This window comes from Tursiops truncatus, chromosome 6 (assembly GCF_011762595.2).
Source record: "Tursiops truncatus isolate mTurTru1 chromosome 6, mTurTru1.mat.Y, whole genome shotgun sequence".
Lineage (NCBI taxonomy): Eukaryota > Metazoa > Chordata > Mammalia > Artiodactyla > Delphinidae > Tursiops > Tursiops truncatus.
The window spans coordinates 56,734,448-56,749,387 of NC_047039.1; the positions used below are offsets into that span (position 1 = coordinate 56,734,448).

At 35.0% G+C, this 14,940-nt stretch overlaps 1 protein-coding gene across 1 annotated transcript in view; it reads left to right on the forward strand.

The window, feature by feature from the left end:
• Nucleotides 1-14,940, forward strand: part of PTPRD (protein tyrosine phosphatase receptor type D) — a 2,130,336-nt gene that overhangs the window by 1,319,885 nt on the left and 795,511 nt on the right. Inside the window, exon 9 of the mRNA XM_073806125.1 lies at nucleotides 559-618. The gene's annotated coding sequence lies outside the window, so the exon portion shown is untranslated. The remainder of the gene's footprint in view (nucleotides 1-558; nucleotides 619-14,940) is intronic.

Sequence of the window (14,940 nt, forward strand, 5' to 3'; positions counted from 1 at the left end):
AATGAGATTATTTTCCATAAATGTAATTCTGATAAGATTTAGAATTCTTCCATGTGAGTTAGTCCCAGGATCAATAGGGAGACAAGGATTTGCTTTATCTTGGCTGCTATGGTTTAAGTGATCCCCTTAAGAACTTTGGCAGCATCCAGCTCCACAAAGACCAGAGGATGGGAAATTTGAAAGTATTATGTAATTTCAGGAAGCAACAAGCTATGACATTCATTAGACTTGATGAAATAGATGTTGTAAGAAGCTAATTTAACCATTTTATGTTAGACATTATAATCCCAATTCAGAATTGTAAGGAATGTTCAATATCCTTTGCTTTCCATCATGTGGACAAAAGAACATTCCATATTGAGTTGGTATTTCACTCTTTCAGTTAAAGATTGTATGACATAAAATTGATACCAGCTTCTCATTAACCCTCTTGTTTTTTCTCCTCTGTCTCAATCCCCCCTAAAAAAAAAAAGAATGGTGAAAATATGATATGTTGAAGACAACTTAGTGTTTGAAGTATTTTTTTTAAATAATTTTTATTTCTATTTTTCTAATTAGGTTTTGAGCTTCTTGAGGCCAAGGACTGTGTCTGAAAACACATACAGTGGCTAACACAAGGTAAGTCTACAACACATCTTAACTCCTTTTCTTCCTAGGGTTGTAGCACCCTGATAAAATGCCTGATATGTAGTTGGCACTCAACAAATATTGGTTTGGGTGGATGAAATATTCAAACATTATATTATATTCACTTGATATTCCTCTTATAAAATATACTAAGACTGAGTTGTTTTTTTTTCTTTTATAAATAAAATTACAACACACTCAAAACAGTGGAACAACTAGGAAAAAATCTGTCAATGACAGATTTATTTTTCAGTTCTGAATTATAGATGGTGTTAGTCATGAGTATGTGAGAAATCTAACAATGGGTTAATGTTTTGATCTGGAGCAGCAGATGCCTATAAGATTTAAATGTTGATTGAATTTAGCTGCTGCTGCCATGAAATTATTAGCCCTTGGCAGTGGTCTCGCCTATATACTTTATTTTGGTTCTTCTGGAGCTACAAAGCTATTTATTGTTAATGAGGGAATAAAGTGAGAAAACAAATTAGCAAATAGATTAACAAAATTTTAACTGTCTAATCTCTGTTAAACAACTGCAGGTTATCAATTTTCACTACCTTCCAACAAAACTTTGCTATTAACACAGCTTTGTTACCTTACATATCCTCTCTCTAATATAATCATTCATCTCTCATACTTTTTGATAAAATTCTCTACCAAGTACCTTTTTTCATTGCAGCTTCACAGTGTGTGTCTAATCTTAAAATTATAATTCTTTGAAATAAATAATTCCTATGCTTGCTAAGATATTTGATCTGTTGGCTCACCACTTAAAACTATTATCTAGTATAAATATGTTATGACTTATAAAATAAACTTAATGGTTTTTAATTGTTGTTTCTAAATGCAAATTTTTTAAATGAAGTTTACAAAGTTTAGAAGTTCCTTAGCATGCTCAAATACTCTTATCTGCTAAAAATGTTGTATTCCCAATTTAAAGGACAGGATGCCACGTCCCATATTTCCTTTTAACTTCATTTTGGGGTTGATACTTCTTATGACTCTAAGGTAAAGCATGTATCTGTATATAGAAAAGGTACACAAAGATCCTTCAGAAACCAAGATGCCATTGAAGTCAAATAAGATGAGGATTAAACAAACAAATGAGAGATGGAGATTGTAGGAAATTTAATTTCAGGCTTTCAGCCTGTTTCCCCTTTGGTTTCTATTTTATACATTAAGATTCAGCTCACTTTTACCCTAAAGCTTTCTTGGATACTCCTCGTCAAAATGATGTCTTATTCTTCTTCTGAACTCCCATGTGTCTTTGTTCATGACTCTCTTATGATACTAATAATTCTGCTTTTATGGTTCAGCAATTTGTATAGATCAGTTCCCATCTTCTGAGCATGTTATATTCCAGAGTTAATTTAAAAACCAGTTGTTTGGAAATCCAAGTTACTTATTCTCATAAAACTAATAATAGAAGTGATGTTCCTATTTTCTTTTAAGTTCTACTGCTGTCTGATCTAGTGCCGACCGAAGTATTTCAAATATACCTCCATTTATGACATTGCTTCTTCAGGACAAATCAATTCTATTATAAGGTGAAGCCCAGTACACTTTCTTTAGGGCATTATATTTGATCAGTATTTACCAAATTGTCTTCCCCTTCATTTATCTAAGACCACCAGCTCACTCACAGTGTTGTTTCAGGGCACTGTGTTAGAAATTCTTATTTCCCTTTCTAGTCTGTGAATGTTATATAATCAGTCTTGATTGCAGGCATCTAAATCCAATACTTTGCAAAATATTTAACTTCTTAATCTTGCCAAAGAAAAGAGAGCTTTCTTATTTAATGTATCTCTTAAATATATTTAACCTTTGTTTTTGCTGTGCATATTATGTGCAAAGCAATTTGCACACCTATTTCATTTACTTTTCACATTATACTTCTGAGGTTAGTACTCTAATTATCTCCCCGTTAGGATGAAGGACCTGAGAATTGGAGAAACTAAATATCTTACCCAATGTCATACAAGTGGTAGTAGTATCAGAATTCTAACCCAGTAGAACTCCAGAGACAACAAGGCCACTATGTTTTGACATGGTCCTTGATTGCCCTGAGTTGAGAGAACTAAAACCATCTTACTAGATGGCAAAAGCACGAGGCTTCCACTCTCCTGCCAGTTCCTCCTTAAGTGCCTGGGTTGTAAACTTTTTGAAAGGAGCGTCTGTGTCTTTTTACTCATGTTTATACTCGTCACAGTGGCTGAAAGACTGCCTTGACATCATGGATACTTAATAAGTGATTGATTGAGAACATTATGAGATATATAAAATACTGTTAATGATAAATACACTATTCTGTAATTAAAGGTTTAAAACACTTTGCCTTAGGGCCATTGACCAAGTTTAGTCAATTTGGTTAAATGAGCTTTCTTCTTCATGTAATTGTGTCACTTTTCATAGTTGGATTAAGCTAACGCTAGCAAGAAACTGTTAAAATGTCTGAATTTGGAAATTCACAGATATGTGGGGTGAACCTGATATTACTGTGGGTTCTATATCCAAATGTTGTGCTAATTTTGGCAAGTGCAATTTAGTTTCTTGTTAATGATAACATTTGAATATTTGCCGTGCCGTATCATGTTTTAATATAAGGACCAATGCCAATGCCTATAAATATTTTCATATAACTAATAGTAACCTTCTGCAATTTTAGTCAATTCTTGGAATTGCATCAGTTAAGAAAGTCAGAAATACTATGTTTTTTTTTAGGTGATTTTAAGAGTTGTTTATAAAGTTCTGACTAGCACTATTTTAGAGAAATAAAGCAGATCTGCTAACTAAGGCATCCCATTAAGTGAGCCTGATTTCAGTTATTCTGAGTGAAGAAGTAATTAACATTATACACAGCAGGGACATATTCAGGTCTCTATTATAGTTTTTTGATTACAGTATTAACTTGACAGTCTCAGATAGAGAACAAGTTAATCTAATTAAGGGAAGGTTAATTGTGTATGCAGACTGTATGGCCAGAAGAAGAAAGCTCAGCAGGATGTTTTCTGGGCATTTCTGCTTGAGAGAGTTACTTTTTTTATTCAGCGGTAATAACCAAAATGTTCATATTATACACATAGCATTAAAAAGAAAGACTTATTCCAAGGATTTACTAGCAAGACAATTTAGGAACTATGATATGTATAATCTAATGGTGTGTATGGGGGTTGACTAAATGCTTTCCAGCTCTAACTGCTTTCCAGCTCCATAATTGTAGTGATTCTGCACCATGAATAGACTTAGAGTTTAATTCAATGTCTACATTTGTATGGTTAGAGAACATCAGAACTAAAATATACTTTAAAGACTCCAGGCCATGCTTTGTACATGATAAATTTAGACCCAGAGAAGAAAAATGGGCTGCCCAAGATCAAAAAGATATTTGGTAGAATATCTGTGACTCAGGTTCTTTTTTGTTTTGTTTTGTTTTTTTAACTATGCATTGAAAACCATATTATCTTTTGAATTAAAAAGAAAAAAAAGAAAAGGAAAGAAAAATTGAGACAAAGACGAGGGAAGTTCACATAATTCAGTCTCCTACTCCATAGGAAACTTCCCCATGACACACCGTCAGCCAGTCAGTGATTAAAACTATACATAAACCTCATTTTCATTACTGGGTAGCTCCAACTGCAAGAAAAGTCTTCTTCATATTGATGCAAAAATATACCTGTCTTTATTTCTTCCTTTAGTCTTCTGTTTTCTGTGTAAAATATCCATACCTACTTCATCCATTCTTTTCACGACGTGAGTTTCAGATATTTCATCCTGTGATACCTTCTCCTAGCATATCAATAAAATGTTTCAGGTTGATGCCTAGAATTAAACACAGTGTGACACATGTTACCTGGGTGCTACCATAAGTACGTGGAAACACTATTATCTCTTGATCTGACCATTGTGCTTTTGGCTTTTTAAATTAACTGTGCCTTTTGCATGATTTCAGTTGCCCTTATGAAACAACTAAAGCCTAATGCTGTTTTTCACATGGACTACTGTAAATAAGGGGTTCACACCTGTTTTTAAATTGGATTATTTTTATCATGTTTAAGTCAAGATTGACAGGATTAAACATATTTGCTATCATCATCACCATAAACATCAAAAACATTACTAGTTTGGGTTATTTGAGTTGCTCAAGAAAGTGATGATGATTAAAAAAAAAGATTTTAAGTCTAAATTTAGTTCATAATGACTAAAAATAAAACAAGTAGTATAAAATAAATTGTAAGATAGTTATACAGATTATAGCATATTTCTCCCTAAAAATGCTATATATTAATCAATATAAAGTATACATCTTCTAGTTTTGGTCATATTCATCAATTCTCTTCTAGAAATAGAAGCTGAAAATGGTTAGGTCCCTTCAATTTTGCTGTGAACTTTAAGTTGCTCTTAGAAGATAAAGTCTTGGGCTTCCCTGGTGGCACAGTGGTTGAGAGTCCACCTGCCGATGCAGGGGACGCGGGTTCGTGCCCCGGTCCAGAAAGATCCCACATGCCGTGGAGCACCTGGGCCCGTCAGCCATGGCCGCTGAGCCTGTGCGTACCGCAAAAAAAAAAAAAAGAAGATAAAGTCTTAATTAAAAAAAAAAAAAAAAATCCTGCCTTACATTTTTTTTCTCTAAATGAGGGTGGTCTTTAGGAGAATATATATATTTAAATCAAGACAAGAAGGAAAAAAATTCCCTAAGTAAAGAAGGTTAGGAGAAAATGAATGGTATTTAACAGCTGAGTAGAGCTGTAAATAGAAGTTGACCTGTAACTCCCAGTGAACTTAATGGTCAAATCGTCCAACATTATATTTATGCAAATTTAGCTGTCCCTCTCTAGAAATAAATGACTGAATGAATAATTTTAATCAAATTCAATCATAGGTGTTCAAGTGTAGAACTAGAACAATCACAGTAGTACACTGAGAAACTTCTTAGGTGTCAAATCCCTGTGTTCACATTTAACTGTCTCATTTTCTTCCACTATTTTCCTATTTATAGGCTGTAGAAAGATGGGTAATGAAATATCAGGGTAGCATTTTGAGGTTGTCTGAAATACTAAATTTTGGTGCCTGATAGCTGACATCTGCTGTCCAAAGGAATGGGCTTGGAGACTCAGTTATAAAGGATTACCCAGAAGTTAAGTTCAAGAAGGATGTATAAAAGGCTGTGAGGTTGTTTTGTTTGTTTGTTTTGTGGTTTTTGTTTTTTTTTTTGAGATCTCCAGGATCTGGGAACTAAACTATACCCATTGCATTTGGCTCTGTATTTCTAAATTATGCAAGTTTGTGCTAGTACCTGACCTATTTCTCAAACATTCAATGGGATGAAGACAGGAGTGCCTAGAATGGACTACGTTGAACAGGGGGATAGTTGCCTGGGTCAGGGGCAATGTATAGGAAGGGAAGTAACAAAACAGGGTCATATAAGGAGGGGAGTGTTCTGTAAAATGGGCAGTAAGTAGCGTTTTGAGTCCTAAGTTTATAAGAATTGTTAAGACAATCTTTTGTACATTTGATAAACATGCCTTGTATGATCTTATATAATTTATTAAAAAATATTTTAGGGGTTAATTGTTTTGGTGGTGGATGGCCTAAAGATACTTTTTATAAAAATCTCATTTTTTTTTTTAAATCTTGAGCACATGAAGGGGTTCCAAACTTAAAAAAAAAAAAAGACTTTTGAATCTGATCCCAGATTTTCCTATGCAGAATCATATTTTTTAAATCATATTTTAAAAGATCAGAAATCGCCTGTAGTTATAGAATGGAATTATGAAATTTCCTATGTAATATCTTTGGTTTGAGACAGCTGTCTACAGTTTACTTGAGATTTTCATATTACTGCAATTTAAAACCATAGAAATGTCAAAAAAAGATTGTCTATATAATGTTTTCTCCTCGAGCACAGGATTATGCTCCTAAAAATCCTTGAGACAGATAAATTTTTATACATTAGACCTATAAAATTTACAAGGTTATATTTGTACCAATCTAAGTTAATTTTATCTTCATTGAAAGTAGGTAGGCATGGGACTTCCCCAGTGGCACAGTCGTTAAGAATCTGCCTGCCAGTGCAGGGGACACGGGTTTGAGCCCTGGTCCGGGAAGATGCCACATGCCACGGAGCAACTAAGCCCGTGTGCCACAACTACTGAGCCTGTGCTCTAGAGCTTGCGAGCCACAACTACTGAAGCCCACGTGCCTAGAGCCTGTGCACCACAGCAAGAGAAACCACCACAATGAGAAGTCCGTGCACCACAATGAAGAGTAGCCCCCGCTCCCCGCAACTAGAGAAAGCCCGCACACAGCAACAAAGACCCAACACAGCCAAAAGTAAATAAATAAAAATAAATTTATTTTTTAAAAAGTAGGTAGGCGTAATAACAGTTGTAATAATTTATCTTACATGAGTAATTGTGGGTATGCACAAAGTCATTTCTTCTTTCTTCTATTCACTGAATATTTATTAACCAGTCAGTGCCCTAGATGATTGAAATACAAAGATGAAAAGAAAAAGTGAAACCTGCCCTCAAGCAGTTTACGACTTACTGCAGAGACAACATGAAAGAAATAAGTGTAACAATGTTTTATAGTACCTTTTAAGGTAGAAACATGCATAGGCGAAAATTGGGGCATACAGCTAGAGTACCTTACAGTAGACCGGGTGCTCCACAGATGCTGGTGATACAGTGTTGAACAAAAATATTTTATGTTAGAGTAGGGGAGGTAGATGGTAAAGAGAAATAATTGAGGTATAGAGTATATTAGATAGTGAAGAGCAGGGGTGAGGTTTAAAATATTTAACAACCAGCATAAATGAGCACCTACTTATCAAATTGACATGAGGCCTCTCAGAAGGGAAGTTTACTCTACCTGCTGAATATCAGACTCAGAATCAGCACTAATAGGAAAACAAAAGCAGGGAAGGAAAATTAAAGTATCAGGTTAGGAGAATATTGAAATTTTAGAAATTTTGGACTGAGAGATGATTTCTGAGTAAAACTCTCAAGAAAATAGAAGAGTTAGTCATGTAGATACTGGCGGGAGACCATTCTAGACAGGGGAAATAGGAGGTATAACGGCTACACCTGCTATACCTGCTTGCTGGGGGGAAGCTTACCTGAACTGAGCAACAGCAAGAAGGCCAGCATAGCTGAAGTGATAAGAAAGGAAGACCCTCATATCTCCTAGTAAGAACTTTAACTTTTGTTCTATATGAGATGATATCTCACTGAAGGTTTTGAACAGAAAAATGACATGTTTAGTCTTATATTTTAAGACGATCTTTCTGGCTTCTGGGTTGAGAACTAACTAATTGAAACAGGGGAAGTGGCAGGTATACTAGCACAGAGTCTCTTGCAATAATGCAGGCAAGAGTTGGACCAAGTTAGGCTTTGGGAGTGGGAGGAATGGTTGAATTCTAGATAGGCATTGCTTTGAAATTAGAGCTACTTGGATTTGCCAGCAAACCAGATGTGGGGTATGGAAAAGAAAGGTCAGGAATGATACTATCTGGAAAAAAACAAATAGTTGTCTGTATGAAACTCTTTGCTAGAGCCTAGGGGACACAAATGGGGGATAAGACAAACATTATCTAAGATGGATAGTCAATTAAATAAACAGTTACAGGAGAGTTCCCAAATATGGGAAGTACTGGAGATCATGTTAAGGTTGCTTAATCTAGTCCAGATAGGTGAGGAACCACTTATTCAGGAAGTAACATGATGTCTGAGTCTAAGGGTGAATCAAATTTATTCAGGTGAGGAAAGGACATGGGGGAGAGGGAAAAGTAGCTATATTTATGTGCTTTGGATCACAAGCACTTGAAATTTGATAATATTTTATTAGTGACTATTGCTATGTTTCTTTAAGGAAACTATTTATTGCTTTGGAGAGGAAGTTATTTCAAAGGCTATATTCTAATGCATTCTTTCTTTCAAAAAATATCTGTGGACTACCCATTTTGTGTTAGGGTTTCTGTGCTGGGTGCTAAGAAGTATACCAGGATGAATTATATTTGAATCCTGCCCACAAGGGGCTAAGGATATAGTTTTATACTTAAGTTAACACCTAAATACTTAAGTTTACTAAGATATGCATTTATTGTTTCAAGTTGCTAATACACTAGATTTATAATGTCATACATGGTGTGAGTTCACCCTAAAAGCATGCTGTTTGTTTTTATCCCCACTGAAAAGTATCCTTAGCACCTATCAAATGGTGTAACCTATAATAATATTTGTTAAGTAAAGAATATATGACTTTCCCAGCTCTAGACCTATTTTTGCTACAGATCATTGAGACAGCCATGAAAAGTTAATATACTTTTATATTTTATGCATATTTATTCTATGAACTTTCATTATAGGATCTATGCCAAGAGGCTCTTACATCATTGCTTCTACTAAGGATTTTTTCATATATGTATAATCATTAATAATCTTGAATTTAGCACCACTCATAGAAGATTAATTTCTCCTCATTGACACATTTACTTGCAGTCTCTCTCCCCTTTCTTATAGCAAATGCTTCCACAAAATTCTAATTTTCATCAGCATATTTGACTTTGTGATACATGCTTTCCATATATTCACAATTGTTTCTCTACTTATAAATTTCCATTTATCAGTCTTGTCTAAACATTGATTTTAAAGCTTTACAATTTAGGACCCCTGGAATCATTTTCCTTTCTTTTCAGGATCACTCCCTTTACTTGAGGAAGAAATGTTCTTCTTTCTTTTTCTTTTTTTTTTTTTCTTTTTACTTAATTTATTTTTTTAACATCTTTATTGGAGTATAATTGCTTTACAATGGTGTGTTAGTTTCTGCTGTACAACAAAGTGAATCAGCTATACATATACATATATCCCCATATCTCCACCCTCTTGCGTCTCCCTCCCACCCTCCCTATCCCACCCCTCTAGGTGGTCACAAAGCACTGAGCTGATCTCCCTGTGCTATGCGGCTGCTTCCCACTAGCTATCTATTTTACATTTGGTAGTGTATATATGTCCATGAAGGTTCTTCTTTCTAATTCTCTGTGAAATCAAGTATAATTGTGTTCATATTGAAAAGAAAGACCAATAATGATTATAAATACATTTTAATGTGAATATAATTTTATAATCAGAGATACTCCATTCCATACCAATTTTCCCTTCAGATTTTGTAGGGAAAGGGAATTGATCTGGCAGCAAACAAACGCAAAGCTATGGATCTGTGAAAGTTATTAACTTCTCAGTGCCCCATTTAGCTTTTCCCTTTCCACAAGAATCAATGACAAATACACCCATCCATTTTATGTTTCTCATTAAAGCAGAAAGTTAACGCAAGATGAGTGCCTCATGTATTGTCTTTCAACTTGGTAATGTTTATATTATTCTAAGAACATGGCACCACTGCCCTGCTGGTGCCACAATGTGGCAGGCTTTCCTGGATAGCTGTACCTATGATGTAGCCAAGCCCATAATCCACTTGAAGTTGTACTTGGTTTGAAAGTACCACAATCACCACACTTCTCCTGAATGGACTTAATTCCGCAGGTGCAAATGCTGGCTCATGATCATTCTTGACCATCTTTCTACCCTCTTACTCTCATCCCCCAGTCAGTTGTTTCAAGACTGTTTGGGAAGTCTGAGGTTGAGAAATGATGAATTTTTGACTTACTCTCTTCCTGCTTGTTTCTCTAGGTTGGAGAAAGACCATCAATAAGTACATATTTTTATATTTAGTACATTCCTTTTTGTCCAATTGCCTTTCCAAAGCTTTTGGTTTTCTGAGCATCCACTTAACCACAGCAGTGAAACAGTGAAATTCCTTGTTGCCTTCCGTTGAAAATAAGGTTTGGGCCCTAAGCCAAGCTGCCTGAGCCAGCACTCATATAATTCAAAACTGGAAGAAGACAATCAATTAATCAATACTATAATTTGGAACTGACCATGGTAGTAACACTCACAGCTATTAGACTCAACTGACTGACACCATTTAGAATTAATGAGGTAGCAAGAGCAGGCAAACCAAAGATTCGTTTAAAGACTTTTCCCCTTAAATCAAACCGCCCACTCTATTTTGTTATTTTTTTCTTATTTATTGATGCCACAGTGAAGTCTAATGTAGGTAAGAATTTGAAGGACAAAGAATCTTACCCATTACAGTGATGTTGAACAAGAACATTAATGAACATTTTAGGTATGGATTTCAGGAACATAATTCAGTTCAATGTTAGACTCTTCTGAACAATCTAAAAACATGACTTAAAATTAGTTTTCTGATGTTATTTGGGCATTCCTTGGTCCAATCTTGTATAACTAGAGCTTGGTATATTTATTATTTGGATAAATAAATAACCATCTTTTAAACTGCAAAACTTTAAAATAATTTCCAGAAAACCTTTATGGTTCACTCTGTTTTAATCCCACAGTGCCATAAATAAGTAAATATATAAAAATACACAGGATCCGTGGTGTGTGCAAAATAACAACAAACACCAACTCCTCCCAGTACTTTCTGGCAGAGCCATCAAATCTTGCAGCTCCTGTTGACAAGACAAGGGTTTCCCTAAAGCCACTGACTGAATATTTATAATGATATGTTATTAAACTAACCAGGAAGTTTGAGCCTTTGTTGTTGTGAGCCTTTGTTGTTGTTTCAGTTTTCTTTGAATCAGGCATACCTAGGCTCTGAGCCCACAGAGTAAAAGTAACTTTTTACAATGTCTCTAAATGTGGACTCTCAAAAGCTAGCCCCTGGGCGTTTAAGTGTGGTAATTTTTGTTTTTCAATTCAAAAGCAAAATACAAAAGAATCTCCATTAAATCTGGCAGAAAACAGGAAGGAGGGGAGACATAGCTGTACATTTTAGAACACCATATATCTGAGGGATATGATTTGACTGGCAACATAACAAAATCCATATAGACAGATGCTCCACTTTTTAAATAAAATTATAATTGACATATATTAATTTCAGGCATACAACATAATGAGTCAGTATTGGTATGTATTGCAAAATTATCACCACAGTAAGTCTAGTTCATTTTTTTAATTGGAAAATGCAGTATAGAATTATCCGACTTTAAGCTCCAAACTGAAGAAAAGTACGTGGAATATAGTCCGGGCATTTATATTTTCTTTCCAAATACTTGCCATATATTAATAACCAAAAGGTCACTGAAAAAATTCTAAAAGGTCTCTTAGTATAGAGTCAGAGAGCATATGGCCTAGAGTTGCTTAAAAGTTAAGATAGAAATTTTTTTTTAATTTTATTTTTTTATACAGCAGGTTCTGATTAGTCATCCATTTTATACACATCAGTGTATACATGTCAATCCCAATCTCCCAATTCATCACACCACCATCCCCACCCCCACCACTTTCCCTCCTTGGTGTCCATACGTTTGTTCTCTACAACTGTGTCTCAATTTCTGCCCTGCAAACCAGTTCATCTGTACCATTTTTCTAGGTTCCACATATATGCGTTAATATACGATATTTGTTTTTCTCTTTCTGACTTACTTCACTCTGTATGACAGTCTCTAGATTCATCCACGTCTCTACAAATGACCCAGTTTCATTCCTTTTTAAGCTGAGTAATGTTCCATTGTATATATGTACCACAGCTTCTTTATCCATTACTCTGTCGATGGGCATTTAGGTTGTTTCCATGACCCGGCTATTGTAAATAGTGCTGCAATGAACATAGGGGTGCATGTGTCTTTTTGAATTATGGTTTTCTTTGAGTATATGCCTAGTAGTGGGATTGCTGAGTCATATGATATTTTTAGTTTTTTAAGGAACCTGCATACTGTTCCCCATAGTGGCTGTATCAATTTACATTCCCACCAACAGTGCAGGAGGGTTCCCTTTTCTCCACACCCTCTCCAGTATTTGTTGTTTGTGGATTTTCTGATGATGCCCATTCTAACTGGTGTGAGGTGATACCTCATTGTAGTTTTGATTTGCATTTCTCTAATAATTAGTGATGTTGAGCAGCTTTTCATGTGCTTCTTGGCAATCTGTATATCTTCTTTGGAGAAATGTCTATTTAGGTCTTCTGCCCATTTTTGGATTAGATTTTTTTTTTTTTTAATATTGAGCTGCATGAGCTATTTAAGTATTTTGGAATTAATCCTTTGTTTATTGATTTGTTTGCAAATATTTTCTTCTATTCTGAGGATTGTCTTTTCATCTTGTTTACGGTTTCCGTGGCAGTGCAAAAGCTTTGAAGTTTCATTAGGTCCCATTGGTTTATTTTTGTTTTTATTTCCATTACTCTAGGAGGTGGATCAAAAAAGATCTTTCTGTGATTTATATCAAAGAGTGTTCTTCCTATGTTTTCCTCTAAGAGTTTTATAGTGTCCGGTCTTACCTTTAGGTCTCTAATCCATTTTGAGTTTATGTTTATGTATGCTGTTAGGGAGTGTTCTAATTTCATTCTTTTACATGTAGCTGTCCAGTTCTCCAAGCACCACTTATTGAAGAGACTGTCTTTTCTTCATTGTATATCCTCGCCTCCTTTGTCATAGATTAGTTGACCATAGGTGCGTGGGTTTACCTCTGGGCTTTGTATCCTGTTCCATTGATCTGTATTTCTGTTTTTGTGCCAGTACCATATTGTCTTCATTACTGTAGCTTTGTAGTATAGTCTGAAGTCAGGGAATCTGATTCGTCCAGCTCCATTTTTTTCCCTCAAGACTGCTTTTGCTATTCGGGGTCTTTTGCATCTCCATACAAATTTTAAGATTTTTTGTTCTAGTTCTATAAAAAATGCCATTGGCAATTTGATAGGGATTGCATTGAATCTGTAGCTTGCTTTGGGTAGTATAGTCATTTTCACAATATTGATTCTTCCAATCCAAGAACATGGTATATCTCTCCATCTGTTGGTATCATCTTTAATTTCTTTCATCAGTATCTTATAGTTTTCTGCATACAGGTCTTTTGTCTCCCTAGGTAGGTTTATTCCTAGATATTTTATTATTTTTGTTGCATGGTAAATGGGAGTATTTCCTTAATTTCTCTTTCAGATTTTTCATCATTAGTGTATAGGGATGCAAGAGATTTCTGTGCATTGATTTTGTATCTTGCAATTTTACCAGATTCATTGGTTAGCAGTAGTAGTTTTCTGGTGGCATCTTTAGGATTCTCTATGTATAATATCATGTCATCTGCAAACAGTCGCAGTTTTACTTCTTCTTTTCCAATTTGTATTCATTTTATTTCTTTTTCTTTTCTGATTGCCATGGCTAGGACTTCCAAAACTATGTTGAATACTCATGGTGAGACTGGACATCCTTGTCTTGTTCCTGATCTTAGAGGAATTACTTTCAGTTTTTCACCATTGAGAATGATGTTTGCTGTGGGTTTGTCGTATATGGCCTTCATTATGCTGAGGTAGGTTCCCTCTATGCCCACTTTTTGGAGAGATTTTATCAATAATGGGTGTTGAATTTTGTCAAAAGCTTTTTCTTCATCTATTGAGATGACCATATGGTTTTTTTTCTTCAATTTGTTAATATGGTGTATCACATTGATTGATTTGTGTATATTGAAGAATCCTTGCATCACTGGGATAAATCCCACTTGATCATGGTGTATAATCCTTTTAATGTGTTGGTGGATTCTATTTGCTAGTATTTTGTTGAGGATTTTTGCATCTATATTCATCAGTGATATTGGTCTGTAATTTTTCTTTTTTTTTGTAGTATCTTTGGTTTTGATATCAGGGTGATGGTGGCCTCATAGAATGAGTTTGGGAGTGTTCCTTCCTCTGCAATTTTTTGGAAGACTTTGAGAAGGATGGGTGTTAGCTCTTCTCTAAATGTTTGATAGAATGCACCTGTGAAGGTCTTCAGGTCCTGGACTTTTGTTTGTTGGAACATTTTTAATCACGGTTTCAATTTCATTACTTGTGATTGGTCGGTTCATATTTTCTATTTCTTCATGGTTCCGTCTTGGAAGGTTATACCTTTCTAAGAATTTGTCCATTTCTTCCAGGTTGTCCATTTTATTGGCATGGAGTTGCTTGTAGTAGTCTCTTAGGTAGCTTTGTATTTCTGCACTGTCGTGACTTCTCCTTTTTCATTTCTAATTCTGTTGATTTGAGTCCTCTCCCTCTTTTTCTTGATGAGTCTGGCTAATGGGTTATCAATTTCATTTATCTTCTCAAAGAACCAGCTTTTAGTTGTATTGATCTTTGCTATTGTTTACTTTGTTTCTATTTCATTTACTTCCGCTCTGATCTTCATGATTTCTTTCCTTCTACTAACTTTGGATTTTGTTTGTTCTTCTTTAGTTCCTTTAAGTGTAAGATTAGGTT